Source organism: Aythya marila (genome assembly GCF_965140915.1).
Source record: "Aythya marila genome assembly, chromosome: 28".
NCBI classification, from domain to species: domain Eukaryota; kingdom Metazoa; phylum Chordata; class Aves; order Anseriformes; family Anatidae; genus Aythya; species Aythya marila.
Genome location: NC_139069.1, coordinates 396,708 through 413,699, shown reverse-complemented (window position 1 = coordinate 413,699; position 16,992 = coordinate 396,708). Strand labels below are relative to the sequence as shown.

Sequence of the window (16,992 nt, the reverse complement as noted above, 5' to 3'; positions counted from 1 at the left end):
GCCCCAAATATTGCCATTCCTCAACATTTTGTGGCCAGCTATTCCCGAAATACGTTGATGTCATACCCTCAAAGCCCATTTTTGCCCCCAATTTGGTGTTGACTTGCCTTTTCTCACAGTTTTTTCCCCAAATATGGGCTTTTTTTGCTCTTTCTGTCCATTTTTACCCCAAATATGTTGAATATTTTGCTTTTCGTTCCCATTTTACGTTTTCCAACCATTTCTACCTCACAAGTCAACGCTCAAGAAGGAAAACCCAAACTTGATCATCGTAGAAAACACCCAAGAAGACCAAAAAACCCACACATTTTTACCCCATAGGATGCCCCTAGGGGCCCGAATTGGGGTGAAAACGCCCGGAATTGGCGAAAATATACATTTTTGGCTGCAGAAAGGAGGTGGGAGGGGTTTTTGAGTGGCGGGTCGATGACTTTGCCCCGTTGTGGTAATCCTGGTAGCATTGATCTGTGGGGCCACGGGACCGAGGTCACCGTCTCCTCCGGTAAGTCCTCCGGCCAAAAATCTCGCCACGGCGATTTTGGGCCAATTTTCTTCAATTTTGGGCCGGGTGGGGGGTCCGTGGGGCGGCCGGCCCCCATCTTGGGGGCCGAAACCGGGGCAAAACGGCCGTCGATGGGTGGAAATGTCCAATTTGGGGTCGATTTTGGCAGGGGATTTTCGTCCAGAGGGGGTTTTTAGGGCAGAATTGGGTGAAAATGTCGATTTTTGGGGTTGATTTTGATGGGGGGGGAATTTGGTCGTAGGGAGTTTGGTGTCAGGACCGGGTGAAAATGTCGATTTTCAGGTCTTTTCGGGGGGGGAAAATTATTATGGCGGTGATTTGATGGCAGGGTCATGTCAAAAATATGATTTTAGGGTGTTTTTAGGGAGAAAAATGTTAACTGAAGGCAGTTTGATGTCAGGATTGGGTCAAAAAGACAATTTTCAGGTCTTTTAGAAAAAAAATCAGGCGGAGGTGATTTGTCGGCAGGATTAGGTCAAAAACTCTTTCTCAGCCCTAAAATGTCTATTTTTAGATATATTTTTTTGGGGGGGGAGGAGAAAATAGGACGTGTGAGGGCAAAAGGGACCCGAGGGAAGGTTTTGGGGCTTAATTTGGCATTTTTGTTGAGATGAGTTTAGTGGAGGTTTTGTGTAGAGTGGAAATGTCGATTTTTTTCTCTCCCCAGTTTATATATTTTATATATTTTATATATTTTTATATATAATATATATTTAATAGATATTTCTGTATGTTTATATATAATATATATAATATATATAATATTTATATAATATATAGATATTTATATTTAAAAATATATATATTTTTTTTTCTGGGGGAGAAATTGCTTAGTTTGGGCAAGATGTGGAGAAAAAAAGGACTTTTCAGGCAAAATTATGTCAGAAAAATATATTTGGCAGATAAGGCTGAACAGGGGAAGACAGAGGACTTTGAATTTTGCAGTTTTTCAGGTTTTTTTTAGGTTTTGCAGTTGGGGCGTCTCTAGGGAGTTAGTTTTCTTGGTGATTTAGCCCCAAAGTTTGAGTTTCTAAGAAAAAAAAGTAGAGATTTCTATTTAATAGGACAGTTTGATTATAGAGTCTTGGGGTCGAGCCCTAATCGAGGCTTTTTGAGAGCTTTTTGGGCAAAAGGACAGAAAAGTCCCTGTTTTTAACGAAAATGGTCAGGGAGGTTAGTTAATTGAAAAAATTATTGTGAACTGACCCAAAATAGTGGGTGAAGATTGGGGCTGAAGGACGACATTTCAGGTAATGTCTTCCTTTTAATTTTGGGCTGGTTTTGGGGTGGTTTGAGTTAAATTTGCCAGGCTGACGTCCCTAAGTCTAGGTCCCCACAAATCTCCTGGATTTTGTGGCTTTTTTCATGGATTTTCCCTGAAATGAGGCATTTTGGGGGCTCTTGGGTGAATTTCAGGGGGTCTTCGTGGCTAAAAATATCTTAATTTTATTGATAATCGCTTTTGAGGCAGTTTTAGGAGTTTTTAGAGTTGTTAAAATTTCACCAGAGTCGAAATCTAATCCCTTTTTTACCCAGAAAAGGTTTAATAGGACATTTTTGGGGCAGTTTTAGAGGAGTTTGACTTGTTTAGGGCAAAGACCCACCCAAATAATATTGTATTATAATCCTTATTTTTAATTAATTAATTAGCAGGGACTTTATTAATTGAGACAAAAAACAGGAGTGGCTTGAGACTGTTAGTTAATTTTTTTCTTCCCTTCCAAATTTGGCTATTTAATGATAAATTTTGATACTATTAAATTTTAAATGAGGCTTAAGCGTTGATTTTTCACCCATTATTGCCAATTTTTGGCATATTTTTGCCTTTATTCGCCAATAATTCCTCAAAACCTCCCCACAAGTCTCATTTTTAATTTAATAATCCAAAAATTAGGGTTTCTGGCACGACAATTTCTAATGGTTTTACGCAGTAGGCAGGCTTGGAATGAGGCATTTTGTGCTTAAATAGTGTTTTTTCTGGTGTTTATGGCAAAATAGTGATTTTTAGGCAATTTCTCATTGTAGTCTTAGTCATTCTTTACGAGAGAGGAATAATTGGTTGAAAAGAGCCAGGAATTGGGGTTTTTAAGAGCAGAGATGAACATTTTTAGAGGGGGAACCCATTTTACTGCATTTCTTAATTAAGCCATAAAAAAGATAATTAGACATTTTACCTCTCCGGCTGCAGATACGACAATTTTAGCTAAATTCACTCAATAATTTGTGATGTTTAAGGTTTTTAGGTCAAAAAAGGGGGGAATTTGAGGTTGCAGGTTCAGTTTATTGCTTAAAATTATTTTAAATTGGTAATTATAATAATATTAACAATATATGATATTATATCATAATATAACAAAAATATATAACATATATAACACTATATATAATATATAATATATAATATATAATATATAATATATTATATATTATATATTATATATTATATATAATATAGTATTTATTATATATGTGTTATATATGGTGTATAATAATTATATATAATGATATTATTATAATTATTATAATTTAAAATAATTTTAATTTATTTTAGCCTAAAATCGACTCCAAGAGCTTAATTATTTGCCTGGAGTTGGTGATAAAATATTATTAAAAAGTTGTGTTTTTTTCACCACAAACTTCCAACAATATGGCCCAAAGCTTTAAAAATATAAAGAAATTAAATTAAAAGTCACTTTTTTTTATCCTCTTTTCCACCTAAAATGGCTGATTTCAGCCCAGTTTGGTGGCCGGAAGTTGCAGCTGTGCTTGTTTTTCAGCTGGCTTTATTTTGAGGTTAGAATTGCCTGAAATAGCTCAGTTCTGGTTTCGAAAACAGCAAAAAAAGGGGAAGCGGGGGTTTTTCACCATTTTTGCATGTTAAATACACGAAAAAAAAAAAAGAAAAACAAAGAGGAGGCAAATCCTGTCTGAAAAACAGCACCTGGTTTTTGGGGAAAAATAACCCGCTTTGCAGGTGGTAAACAGCAGCTTTGGGCTAAAACCAGAGGGTTTCAGGCAAATTCATTTGGTTCTGGCCGGGTTTCATTTCCCTGAAAATTGAGGAATTTGGCTCGAAAGATACCGATAATTTCTAAGCCTCGCTACGTGCTTTAATGTATAGAAACACCACTCCACCTCCTTTAACGTATATTCTATGTATAACATACCTTGTAATATATTAAATATAGAGAGATAATAGGTAGAATTATTAGATTTAATTATTAGATGAAATATATAGATAGAATTATTAGATTTAATATAAATATTAAGTGTAGCAAGCGTATAATAGAAATTATATCCTATATATAATATATCCAATATATATAATATATCCAATATATATGTCAGGCTTCTAATATATATATCTAGTAGATATATCTGTAATATTTCATATATATTATATATATATTATAAATATAAATATATATTAGATAAATCTGCTATGTCTAATATCTAATATATTAATATAGTAGGTATATTTATTATATATATTATATCTAATACCTATTGTATATGTTAGATATATAGGTGTCTCTATATATTATTATATCTAATATATATCATATATATTAGATATATTTTTGTATATATAAGAAATATACATTTTTTACATAGAAATATAACATAAAATATACGTTTTACGTATATAGTTTTATATCTAACATATAAGATAGATATTAGGTATATATAACATATATATAATATATAATCGCTACAGATAATATATAATCGATATTAGATATATGTAACGGATATATCTAATATATAATAACTATAAAATATATAATACATATTTAAAGGATATATCTAAAATATTATATATATATATTATATTATATAATCAATATTAGATATATATAACGGATATATCTAATATATAATATAAATATATAATATATAATCGATATTATATATATAACGGATATATCTAATATATAATAGCCAGAGATAATATATATTGGATATAATCAACAGATATATCTACTGCATGTAATATATCTAATATCTAATATGTATACCATGTATTATAACGAATATATAACGCTAATTAATATTTAATGAATGTATTATACATAGAAGATATTGGATATATAACAGATATATCGAATATATATATATAATATATATACAATATATAATATATAGGATATATATAATATATATACAATATATAATATATATGATATATTATATATATAATATATAATATATAGTGTGTATATAATATATATAATATATATCATATATTATATATCGAATATATCGAATATATATTATATTTTATAGACCTACTATAGGCTATTTAATGATATATATCACGATACATAAATTAATTAAATTAAATTAATTAGCTGAAGGAAAACCCGTAAATTTTTACAGAAATATTTATAAGTCTAAGAATTAATTAATCGGCAGTAATTATTTCTATCTTAACGGGATTTTAATCCCTAGAATATTAATTATGCCCTTTAGATTTATAGAAAATTAATTAATTAGCTCTATATTAATAGATAATTAAGATAGAACTTAGACTTTCTCGATCGATAACCTAGACGCCCAAATTTAACCAAATTCACCCACTTTTAGCTAAAATCAAAAGCCATTCAAGTTTGTTTTTTTTTTAATTTCAACCTTTCCGGAGGGATTAATTAGCACTAATTATCTTCATTAATTCTCCAATTTTGACAATTTAGCCACTGATTCCCCCCCAGCCCTCAAACCACATTAATTTGGCTTTTGCCTGAATTCAGGCTTTTTTAAAGAAATTAGTGCTTGGCACTTAACGAGGATGGTGTGGGGACTTAATGAGCCGGGTTAATTAGGGGCGGCTGGGGACTAATTGCACTAATTGATGGTTGTAATTGGATGAGTTTAATTGCACTGGTTGGCCCAGTATGGACCAGTATCAGGGCTCTAGGTACTGGTGGTACTGAACTAGGTGCACTGGGGCTATAGGGTGCTGGTACTGGACCAGTATGGACCAGTACAGGGGTACCGGCACCAGTACTGGTGGTACTGGGACCAGTACGGGGGCCCCAGCACCAGTACTAGCAGTACTGGGACCAGTACGGGGTCCCCGGCACCAGTACTGCCCATACTGGGACCAGTACGGTGCCTGCGGCACCAGTACTGCCTGTACTGGGACCAGTACGGGGCCCCCGGCACCAGTACTAGCAGTACTGGGATCAGTATGGCGCCCGCGGCACCAGTACTGCCCATACTGGGACCAGTATGGGGGCCCCAGCAGCAGTACTAGCAGTACTGGGACCAGTACGGGGTCCCCGGCACCAGTACTGCCTGTATTGGGACCAGTACGGCGCCCGCGGCACCAGTACTGCCCCTACTGGGACCAGTACGGGGGCCCCGGCACCAGTACTAGCAGTACTGGGACCAGTACGGGGCCCCCAGCACCAGTACTGGCAGCACTGGGACCAGTACGGGGGCTCCGGCACCAGTACTGGCAGCACTGGGACCAGTACGGGGCCCCTGGCACCAGTACTGCCCATACTGGGACCAGTACGGCGCCCGCGGCACCAGTACTGCCCATACTGGGACCAGTATGGGGGCCCCAGCAGCAGTACTAGCAGTACTGGGACCAGTACGGGGTCCCCGGCACCAGTACTGCCCGTATTGGGACCAGTACGGCGCCCGCGGCACCAGTACTGCCCCTACTGGGACCAGTACGGGGGCCCCGGCACCAGTACTAGCAGTACTGGGACCAGTACGGGGCCCCCGGCACCAGTACTGCCTGTACTGGGACCAGTATGGGGGCTCCGGCACCAGTACTGCCCGTACTGGGACCAGTACGGGAGCTCCAGCACCAGTACTAGCAGTACTGGGACCAGTACAGGGGCTGCAGCACCAGTACTGCCTGTACTGGGACCAGTACAGGTGACCCGGCACTGGTACTGGTGGTACTGGGACCAATACAGGGGCCCTGGCACCAGTACTACCCAAACTGGGACCAGTACGGAGGCTGTGGAACCAGTACTGCCCGTACTGGGACCAGTATGGGGGCTCCGGCACCAGTACTGACCATACTGGGACCAGTACGGGAGCTCCGGCACCAGTACTGGCAGCACTGGGACCAGTACAGGGGCTCCGGCACCAGTACTGCCCGTACTGGGACCAGTACGGGGTCCCTGGCACCAGTACTGCCCATACTGGTCCCAGTACAGGAGCTCCCGGCACCAGTACTAGCAGTACTGGGACCAGTAGGGAAGGTGCGGCACCTGTACTGCCTGTACTGGGACCAGTACAGGTGGTACTGGGACCAGTACGGGGCCCCCGGCACCAGTACTGGCCATACTGGGACCCGTACGGGAGCTCCGGCACCAGTACTGGCAGTACTGGGACCAGTACAGGAGCTCCGGCACCAGTACTGGTGGTACTGGGACCATTACGGGTGCCCCGGCACTGGTACTGCCTGTACTGGGACCAGTATGGGAGCTCTGGCACCAGTACCGGTGGTACTGGGACCAGTATAGGAGCCCCGGCACCAGTACTGGCAGTACTGGGACCAGTACGGGGTCCCCGGCACCAGTACTGGCCATACTGGGAACAGTACGGGAGCTCCGGCACCAGTACTGGCAGCACTGGGACCAGTACAGGTGCCCCGGCACCAGTACTGCTTGTACTGGGACCAGTACGGGGGCCCCGGCACCAGTACTAGCAGTACTGGGACCAGTATGGGAGCTCCGGCACCAGTACTGGCAGCACTGGGACCAGTACGGGGGCTCCGGCACCAGTACTGACCATACTGGGACCAGTACGGGTACGCTGGCACCAGTACTACCTGTACTGGGACCAGTACGGCGCCTGCGGCGCCCGTACTGCCCATACTGGGTCCAGTATGGGAGCTCCGGGACCAGTACTGGCAGCACTGGGACCAGTACGGGGGCTCCGGCACCAGTACTAGCAGTACTGGGACCAGTATGGGGGTTGCGGCACCAGTACTGGCAGCACTGGGACCAGTACGGGGGCTGCAACACCAGTACTGCTTGTACTGGGACCAGTAAAGGTGCCCCGGCACCGGTACAGCCCCTACTGGGACCAGTAAAGGGGCTCCGGCACCTGTACTGGTGGTACTGGGACCAGCAGGGGGCTCCAGCACCAGTACAGGCTGTACTGGTACCAGTACGGGGGCTCCGGCACCCATACTGGTGGTACTGGGATTAGTACGGGAGTTCCCACACTGGTACTGGTGTTACTGGGACCAGTACAGGAGCTCCAGCACCAGTGCAGCCTGTACTGGGACCAGTACAGGGGCTCCGGCAGTTGTACTGGTGGTACTGGGACCAGCAGGGGGCTCCAGCACCAGTACAGGCTGTACTGGGACCAGTCGGGGAGTTCGGGCACCTGTACTGGTGGTACTGGGACCAGTATAGGAGCTCTGGCACCAGTACTGGCCATACTGGGACCAGTACAAGAGCTCCGGCACCAGTACTGGTCGTACTGGGACCAGTATGGCCTTGCTGGCACCAGTACTGCCCATACTGAGAGCCGCTAATACCAGTAAGGACCAGTATGGGGCGCTCTGGTACTGGTGCAGCTAAACCGGGTGTACTGGGGCTATTGGGTGCTGGTACTGGACCAGTAGGACCAGTATGGACCAGTATGGAACAATAAGGGCCAGTAAGGACCAGTATGAACCAGTAAGGACCAGTATGGGGTTCTCTGGTGCTGAACTGGGTGTACTGGGGCTATGGTGTGCTAGCACTTGACCAGTATGAACCAGTAAGGGCCAATAGGGACCAGTATGGACCAGTATGTCCCAGCATGAACCAGTAAGGGCCAATAGGGACCAGTAAAAACCAGTAAGGACCAGTATGCAGGCTGTGGGGCCAAACTGGGTCTACTGAGGCTATGGGGTGCTCCTACTGAACCAGTAAGGGCCAGTAAAGGCCAGTAGGGACCAGTATGGAGCAATAAAGGCCAGTAAGGACCAGTATGAACCAGTAAGGGGATCTCTGAAACTGGTGGTACTGGACTGGGTGTACTGAGGCTATGGGGTGCTCATACTGAACCAGTAAGGGCCAGTACAGACCAGTATGGCCCAATACCTCCCAGTACGACCCAATGCCTCCTTATATGACCCAATACCACCCAGTATGACCTCCCAGTACAGCCCAATACCTCCCAGTACACCCCAATACCTCCTTATATGACCCAATACCTCCCAGTATGACCTCCCAGTACACCCCAATACCTCCCAGTACACCCCTATACCTCCCAATACCCCCCAATACCACCCAGTATGACCTCCCAGTATGACCCAATACCTCCCAGTACGGCCCAGTACCTCCCAGTACACCCCAATACCTCCCAGTACAGCCCAATACCCCCCAGTATAACCTCCCAGTACACCCCAATACCTCCCAATACCCCCCAATACCTCCCAATACCTCCCAATACCCCCCAATACCCCCCAATACCCCCCAGTACCCCCCAGTACACCCCAGTCTGACCCCCTACTCTCTTCCTCTCCCCCTCCAGCCACCCCCCGCGGTCCCACCCTCTTCCCGCTGCTCTCCTGCGCCTCCTCCTCCTCCTCCTCCTCCTCCTCCCTCTACGCCGTGGGCTGCGTGGCCGTGGGCCACGTCCCCGCCGGGGTCACCTTCTCCTGGACCGACGCCACCAACCGCAGCGTGGCCGCCGCCGTCTCCTACCCAGAAGCCCGCGGGGCCGGGGGCAATATGGCCGCCAGCCGCTTGGAGTTGCCCCTGCAGGAGGGGAAGGGGCGCCAGCCCTTCTACTGCCGCGCCGCCCACCCGCGGGGCAACCCCGTGGTGGCCATCACTAACCCCGGTGAGTAGTAGGCGGCGGCGTGGGGGGGGGGGGGGTTGCTCGGGGTTTACTACTCGTTGTATCTTCCCTGTGGGTCTCCTTGTTGGGTCCGCCTTGTTGTATCCTCTTTGTTGGGTCCTCCTCGTTGGGTCCTTCTCATTGGGTCTTCCTCGTTGGGTCCTCCTCGTTGTATCCTACTCGTTGTGTCCTCCTTGTTGTATCCTACTCATTGGGTCCTCCTCGTTGTATCCTCCTTTTTGGGTCCTCCTTGTTGTATCCTACTCGTTGGGTCCTCCTCATTGGGTCTTCCTCATTGTGTCCTCCTCGTGGTGTCCTCCTCATTGGGTCCTCCTTGTTGTATCCTCTTTGTTGGGTCCTCCTCGTTGGGTCCTACTCATTGGGTCCTCCTCGTTGGGTCTTCCTCGTTGTGTCCTCCTTGTTGTATCCTACTCGTTGGTGGCCTCCTCGTTGGGTCTTCCTCGTGGTGTCCTCCTCGTTGTATCCTCCTTGTTGTATCCTACTTGTTGGGTCCTTCTCATTGGGTCTTCCTTATTGTATCCTCCTCGTTGGGTCCTCCTTGTTGTATCCTCCTTGTTGGTGGCCTCCTCGTTGGGTTCTCCTCGTTGTATCCTCCTCGTTGTGTCCTCCTCGTGGTGTCCTCCTCGTTGGGTCCTCCTTGTTGTATTCTCCTCGTTGTGTCCTCCTCGTGGTGTCCTCCTCATTGTATCCTGCTCATTGGGTCCTCCTCGTTGGGTCCTCCTTGTTGGTGTCCTCCTTGTTGTATCTTCCTTTTTGGTCCTTTTTGGTCCTTTTTTGTCCTTTTTTTGGTCCTTCTTGGTCCTTCTTGGTCCTCCATCTTCTCCTGAACCTCCTCTTGGTACATTTTTGTCCATTTTTGTCCTTTTTTTGTCCTTTTTTGACCTTTTTTGTCCATTTTTGTCCTTTTTTTGTCCTTTTTTTGTCCTTTTTTGTCCTTTTTTGACCTTTTTTGTCCTTCTTGGTCCTTTTTTTGTCCTTTTTTTGTCCTTTTTTGTCCTTCTTGGTCCTTCTTGGTCCTTTTTGGTGTTTTTTGGTCCTTTTTGTCCTTTTTTTGTCCTTCTTGCTCCTTTTTGGACATTCTTGGTCCTTCTTGGTCCTTTTTGGTCCTTCTTGATCCTTCTTGGTCCTTTTTGTCCTTTTTTTGTCCTTTTTTGTCCTTTTTTGTCCTTTTTTATCCTTTTTTGTCCTTTTTTGTCCTTTTTTTGTCCTTTTTTTGTCCATTTTTGTCCATTTTTGTCCATTTTTGTCCTTCTTTGTCCTTCTTTGTCCTTCTTTGTCCTTCTTTGTCCTTCTTGATCCTTCTTGGTCATTCTTGCTCCTCCATCTTCTCCTGAACCTCTTCTTGATCATTTTTTGTCCTTTTTTTGTCCTTTTTTATCCTTTTTTTTTTGTCTTTTTTTGTCCTTCTTGGTCCATTTTTGTCCCATTTTGTCCCATTTTGTCCATTTTCTCCCTTTTTCTCCCTTTTTCTCCCTTTTTCTCCCTTTTTCTCCCTTTTTCTCCCTTTTTCTCCCTTTTTCTCCCCTTTTCTCCCTTTTTCTCCCTTTTTCTCCCTTTTTCTCCATTTTCTCCCCTTTTCTCCCTTTTTCTCCCTTTTTCTCCCTTTTTCTCCCCTTTTCTCCCTTTTTCTCCCTTTTTCTCCATTTTCTCCCCTTTTCTCCCCTTTTCTCCCCTTTTCTCCCCTTTTCTCCCCTTTTCTCCCTTTTTCTCCCCTTTTCTCCCCTTTTCTCCCTTTTTCTCCCCTTTTCTCCCCTTTTCTCCCCTTTTCTCCCCTTTTCTCCCCTTTTCTCCCTTTTTCTCCCTTTTTCTCCCTTTTTCTCCCCTTTTCTCCTTTTTTCTCCCTTTTTCTCCCTTTTTCTCCCCTTTTCTCCATTTTTCTCCCCTTTTCTCCCTTTTTCTCCCTTTTTCTCCCTTTTTCTCCCCTTTTCTCCCTTTTTCTCCCTTTTTCTCCCTTTTTCTCCCCTTTTCTCCTTTTTTCTCCTTTTTTCTCCATTTTCTCCCTTTTTCTCCCTTTTTCTCCATTTTTCTCCTTTTTTCTCCCTTTTTCTCCATTTTTCTCCCTTTTTCTCCCTTTTTCTCCCTTTTTCTCCCTCTTTCTCCATTTTTCTCCCTCTTTCTCCTCCACCCCACCACCACCACCCCCCTAACCCTCTCCCACCCCACCCCTAGGCACCCCACCCCACCCCACCGCCCCGCTCCTCTCCATCCACCCCCCGTCCCGCGAGGACTTCGAGGGCCCCTACAGGAACTCCAGCCTCCTCTGCCGCGTCCGCGGGCCCCGCGGCCTCACCCCCGTCTCCTGGCTCAAGAACGGCTCCCCCGTCACCGCCGGCGCCGTCACCACCGGCGCCAGGACCGACGGCACCGGCGCCTACGTCACCGACAGCTGGCTGAGCGTCACCGAGGCCGAGTGGGACGCCGGCACCGTCTACACCTGCCAGGCCGACGGGGAGATGAGGAACAGCAGCAAGTCGCTGGAGTGCGGACGTAAGTGGCGACCTCGCCTTTGTGTTTTGGGGGAAAAATGGCATAAATCCAAATTTTGGGTCCACCAAACCCAGCCCTGAATTTTAGATAAGTCAGAAGTTACACCCTCACCTTTCTTCTGGGGTAAAACTAGGCAAAATCCAAATTTTGATTCCACCAAACCCAACCCTGAATCTTAGATAAGTCAGAAGTTATACCCTCGCCTTTATTTTTGGGGAGGAACCAGGCAAAATCCAAATTTTGGGTCCACCAAACCCAACCCTGAATCTTAGATAAGACAGAAGTTATACCCTCGCCTTTATTTTGGGGGGAAAAGTGAGCAAAATTCAAATTTTGGGGGCACCAAACCCAACCCTGAATCTTAGATAAGTCAGAAGTTATACCCTCGCCTTTATTTTTGGGGAGGAACCAGGCAAAACCCAAATTTTGGTGCCACCAAACCCAGCCCTGAATCTTAGATAAGACAGAAGTTATACCCTCACCTTTCTTTTGGGGTAAAACTAGGCAAAATCCAAATTTTGATTCCACCAAACCCAACCCTGAATCTTAGATAAGTCAGAAGTTATACCCTCGCCTTTATTTTTGGGGAGGAACCGGGCAAAATCCCAACTTTGGTGCCACCAAACCCAACCCTGAAACTTAGATAAGTCAGAAGTTATACCCTCGCCTTTATTTTGGGGAGGAACCAGGCAAAATCCCAACTTTGATGCCATCAAACCTAGCCCTGAATCTTAGATAAGTCAGAAGTTATACCCTCACCTTTATTTTTTGGGGAGGAACCAGGCAAAATCCCAACTTTGGTTCCACCAAACCCAACCCTGAAACTTAGATAAGTCAGAAGTTATACCCTCGCCTTTATTTTTGGGGAGGAACCAGGCAAAACCCAAATTTTGGGGCCACCAAACCCAGACCTGAACCCTAGATAAGTCAGAAGTTATACCCTCACCTTTATTTTTGGGGAAAAAACAGCCATAATCCAAATTTTGGTTCCACCAAACTCATCCATGAACATTGGATAAGGTAGAAATAATATCGTCAGCCTTATTTTTGGGGAAGAAACAAGCAAAATCCAAATTTTGGTTCCACCAAACCCAACCCTGAATCTTAGATAAGTCAGAAGTTATACCCTCGCCTTTATTTTGGGGAGGAACCAGGCAAAATCCCAACTTTGGTGCCACCAAACCCATCCTCGAACCTTAGATAAGGCAGAAGTGATGTGCTCACCCTTATTTTTGGGGAAAAAATGGGCAAAATCCCAACTTTGGTGCCACCAAACCCAACCCTGAACCTTAAATAAGGTAGAAGCGATATCTTCACCCTTATTTTTTGGGAAAAAACAGGCAAAATCCCAACTTTGGTGCCACCAAACCTAACCCTGAACCTTAAATAAGGTAGAAGCGATATCTTCACCCTTATTTTGGGGGAAGAAACAGGCAGAATCCCAACTTTGGTGCCACCAAACCCATCCCTGAACCTTAGATAAACTAGAATCAATATCTTCACCCTTATTTTTTGGGAAAAAACAAGCAAAATGCCAACTTTGGTGCCACCAAACCCATCCCTGAACTCTAGATAAGGTAGAAATGGTGCCGTCACCCTTATTTTTTGGGAAAAAAAACAGGGAAAATCCCAACTTTGGTGCCACCAAACCCACCCCTGAACCTTAAATAAGGTAGAAATGGTGCCGTCACCCTTATTTTTTGGGAAGAAACAGGCAAAATCCCAACTTTAGTGCCACCAAACCCATCCCTGAACCTTAAATAAGGTAGAAGCGATATCTTCACCCTTATTTTTGGGGAAGAAACAGGCAAAATCCCAACTTTGGTGCCACCAAACCCACCCCTGAACCTTAAATAAGGTAGAAATGGTGCCGTCACCCTTATTTTTTGGGGAAAAAAACAGCCAAAATCCCAACTTTAGTACCTCCGACCAATTTTCCTTGTCCTTTGGGCACACCTGCTTAATTTTTTTTTGGGGAAAAAACCCAACTAAACCCCAACTTCCCCCCCCCCCCCCCCTCGCCCACCTCTTCCAGTGGACAAACCCGAGAGCAGCGACATCGCGGTGCGCGTCCTGCCCCCGTCCTTCGTGGACATCTTCAACGAGAGGGTGGCCAAGTTGACCTGCAAGGTGAGCAACCTGCCCACGGTGGAGGGCTTGGTCATCTCCTGGTTGAAGGAGGACGGGCAGAAACTGGAGACCAAGACCATGCCCCGCGTCCTCCAAGCCAACAGCCTCTACGGGGTGGAAGGGGTGGCCAGCGTCTGCGCCGACGAGTGGAACAAGGAGGAGGTCTACACCTGCAAGGTCAGCCACCCCGAGCTGCTCTTCCCCGTCGAGGAGAAGCTGCAGAAGGCCACCGGTGAGTCCCCTCGCCAAATCGGGGGGGAAAAGTTGAAAATGGAGACTCCTTTCCTCTATTTCGTGAGGTTATTGCACCAAAAATGGAGAGCGCGACCAATTGCTCGCAGCTCTCTTCCCAATTTATTGGGTTATTGCACCAAAAAAAAAGAGAGATGAGAATGCGATCACATCACCCGTTGATTTTTTTTTGCTGGTTTTGGGGGAAAAAGGTGGTGTTGGCGTTGCTGATGCTGTTTTTTTTTTCCCAATATATGCAAAAAAATAAAAAAGGTGGTGTGATTGCATCGCGGGTTTGCGTAGGGAAAGAGCGTTGCGAAATTGTTGAGGGTTTGGGGAAAAAAAAGTAGGGGAAAAGTGCTGCAGTTGCGTCACGGATTTGAGGAGGAAAGAAAAGTGTGGTGTGATTTCATCGCGAATTCGCAAAAAGAAAGGAAAGGCAGTGGAATTGTGTCGCAAAATTGGAAAAATAAAGAAAAAACGTTGAAATTGTATCACAAATTTAGAAAAAGAAAGAAAAGGCATTGAAATTGTATCACAAATTTAGAAAAAGAAAGAAAAGGCATTGAAATTGTATTGCAATATTGAGAAAAAAAAAAAGAAAAGGCATTGAAATTATATCACAAATTTAGAAAAACAAAGAAAAGGCATTGAAATTGTATCGCAAATTTGGAAAAATGAAGAAAAGGTGTTGCAATTCCATCACAAATTAGTAAAAAAGAAAGAAAAATCAATGCAATTACATCACAAATTTGGAAAAATGAAGAAAAGGTGTTGCAATTCCATCACAAATTAGTAAAAAAGAAAGAAAAATCAATGTAATCACATCGCAAATTTGGAAAAATGAGGAAAAGGCATTACAATTCCATCACAAATTAGTAAAAAGCAAAGAAAAATCAATGTAATTACATCGCAAATTTGGAAAAAGAAATAAAAGGTGTTGCAATTCCATCACAAATTAGTAAAAAAGAAAGAAAAATCAATGTAATCACATCACAAATTTGGAAAAATGAGGAAAAGGCGTTGCAATCGCATCTCAAATTTGGAAAAATGAGGAAAAGGCGTTGCAACCGCATCTCCAATTTGCAAAAACGAAGAAAAGGGCATAGAAATTGCACCACAAATTTAGAAAAAACGTAGAAAGGGCTTTGCCATCCCACTGCAGATTGGGAAAAATACATAAAAAATTGAACAAAGAGCGCTCCAACCTCAACCCACCGCCCTTCTCCCTTCCTTGCAGAGCGCGACGCCAAGCCCCCCACCCTCTACGTCTTCCCCCCTCCTCCGGAGCAGCTCAACGCCCACGAGACCGCCACCGTCACCTGCTTGGCCAAGGGTTTCAACCCCCCGGACCTCTTCATCCGTTGGCTCCGCAACGGCGAGCCCTTGCCGGCCTCCAGCTACGTCACCATGCCCCCCGTCGCCGAATCGCAACTGGCGCGCTCTTACTTCACCTACAGCGCCTTGAGCGTGGCCACCGAGGACTGGGGGGCCGGCAACGTCTTCACCTGCCTGGTCGGCCACGAGAGGTTGCCCTTGCAGGTGGCCCAGAAGTCGGTGGACAAGTCCTCGGGTAAACCCACCTCGGTCAACGTCTCCCTGGTGCTCTCCGACACCGCCAGCTCCTGCTATTAAATCATTAAATCATATTAAATCATCCCCATCCTCCTCCTCCTCCTCCTCCTCCTCCTTCCGTCGGTTTCACCTCAACGCGTTCAAGACGCCCCCCAAAAATTAGCTGTTTCGGTGCAAAATGTGTTCAACTCCTCCTCTCCCCCCCAAAAAATGATATTTTTGCAATGCAGAACCTCTCCTCCTGCCCTCCATAACCCATTTTTTTTTCAACGTGGGATATTATAATCCCCCCCCAAAAAAAATTCATTTTTCAGTGTGGATCTTCTCAAAACCTCCATCAAAATCCGTTTTTTTCAACACCAAACGTGCCCGATTCTCCCCCAAATTCGCTTTTTGCTATGCGAAGCGTATCAAAACATCCATCAAAACTCTTTTCCGCCACACAAAACGCCTTCAACCACCCCCAAAATTCGTTTTTTTTTTTTTTTTTTCAACATTGGGATGTGTTGAGATCCCCCCCCAGATTTCATTCTGCAGTGTGAAATGCAGTAAATTCTCCAAAAGTTTGCTTTTACAATGCAAAATGTGTTAAAACACCCCAAAAATGTATTTTTTTGCAATCAGGAACACGTTCAAGTCTCCCCAAAATTCATTTTGCGGTGCCAAATGTGTCAAAACATTCCCGAAAACGTGTTTCTGCAATGCAAAATGTGTTAAATTCCCCCAAAAAGCTGTTTTTTGCCATGCAAAATTTCATAAAGTCCCCTAAAAACGTGCTTTTGTGCTGGGAAAAGTGGTAAAATACCCACCAAAACGTCTTTTGGCGATGTTAAACGGGTTAAAGTCCCCTCAAAGTTGGGTTTTGCAGGGGGAAAAGTGTCCAAATTCCACCAAAATGTGATTCTGCAGGGCAAAAATCCCCTCAAAATGTTTTTGCAATGTCAAAAATAAATGTTTCTGCAATGCAAAATGTTTAAAATTCCCCCAAAAAATGTTTCTGCAGTGCAAAAAAAAAAATATGAATTGTTTCTTTGATGCAAAATGTACCCCAAATCCCCCCAAAAAAACTCTGTTTCTGCAACCCAAAACTTGTCAACCTCCCCCCTTCGGGATTTGTATCTGCGATTTGTACCCCCCCTCCCCTCTCCCCGAGGGAGAACCGACGGAAATAAAGCAAAACGATGGATTTTTGTTGAAAAACTGACCAAAAGCTCAATTTT

The 16,992-nt window shown here is 44.5% G+C and overlaps 1 gene segment (V, D, J or C); it reads left to right on the top strand.

The window, feature by feature from the left end:
* The first annotated feature begins 411 nt into the window (after positions 1 to 411).
* On the top strand, positions 412 to 16,724 carry LOC309888118 (Ig mu chain C region-like). The segment is given in 5 exons: positions 412 to 502; positions 9,020 to 9,331; positions 11,519 to 11,836; positions 13,872 to 14,198; positions 15,438 to 16,724.
* Positions 16,725 to 16,992: the final 268 nt, after the last annotated feature.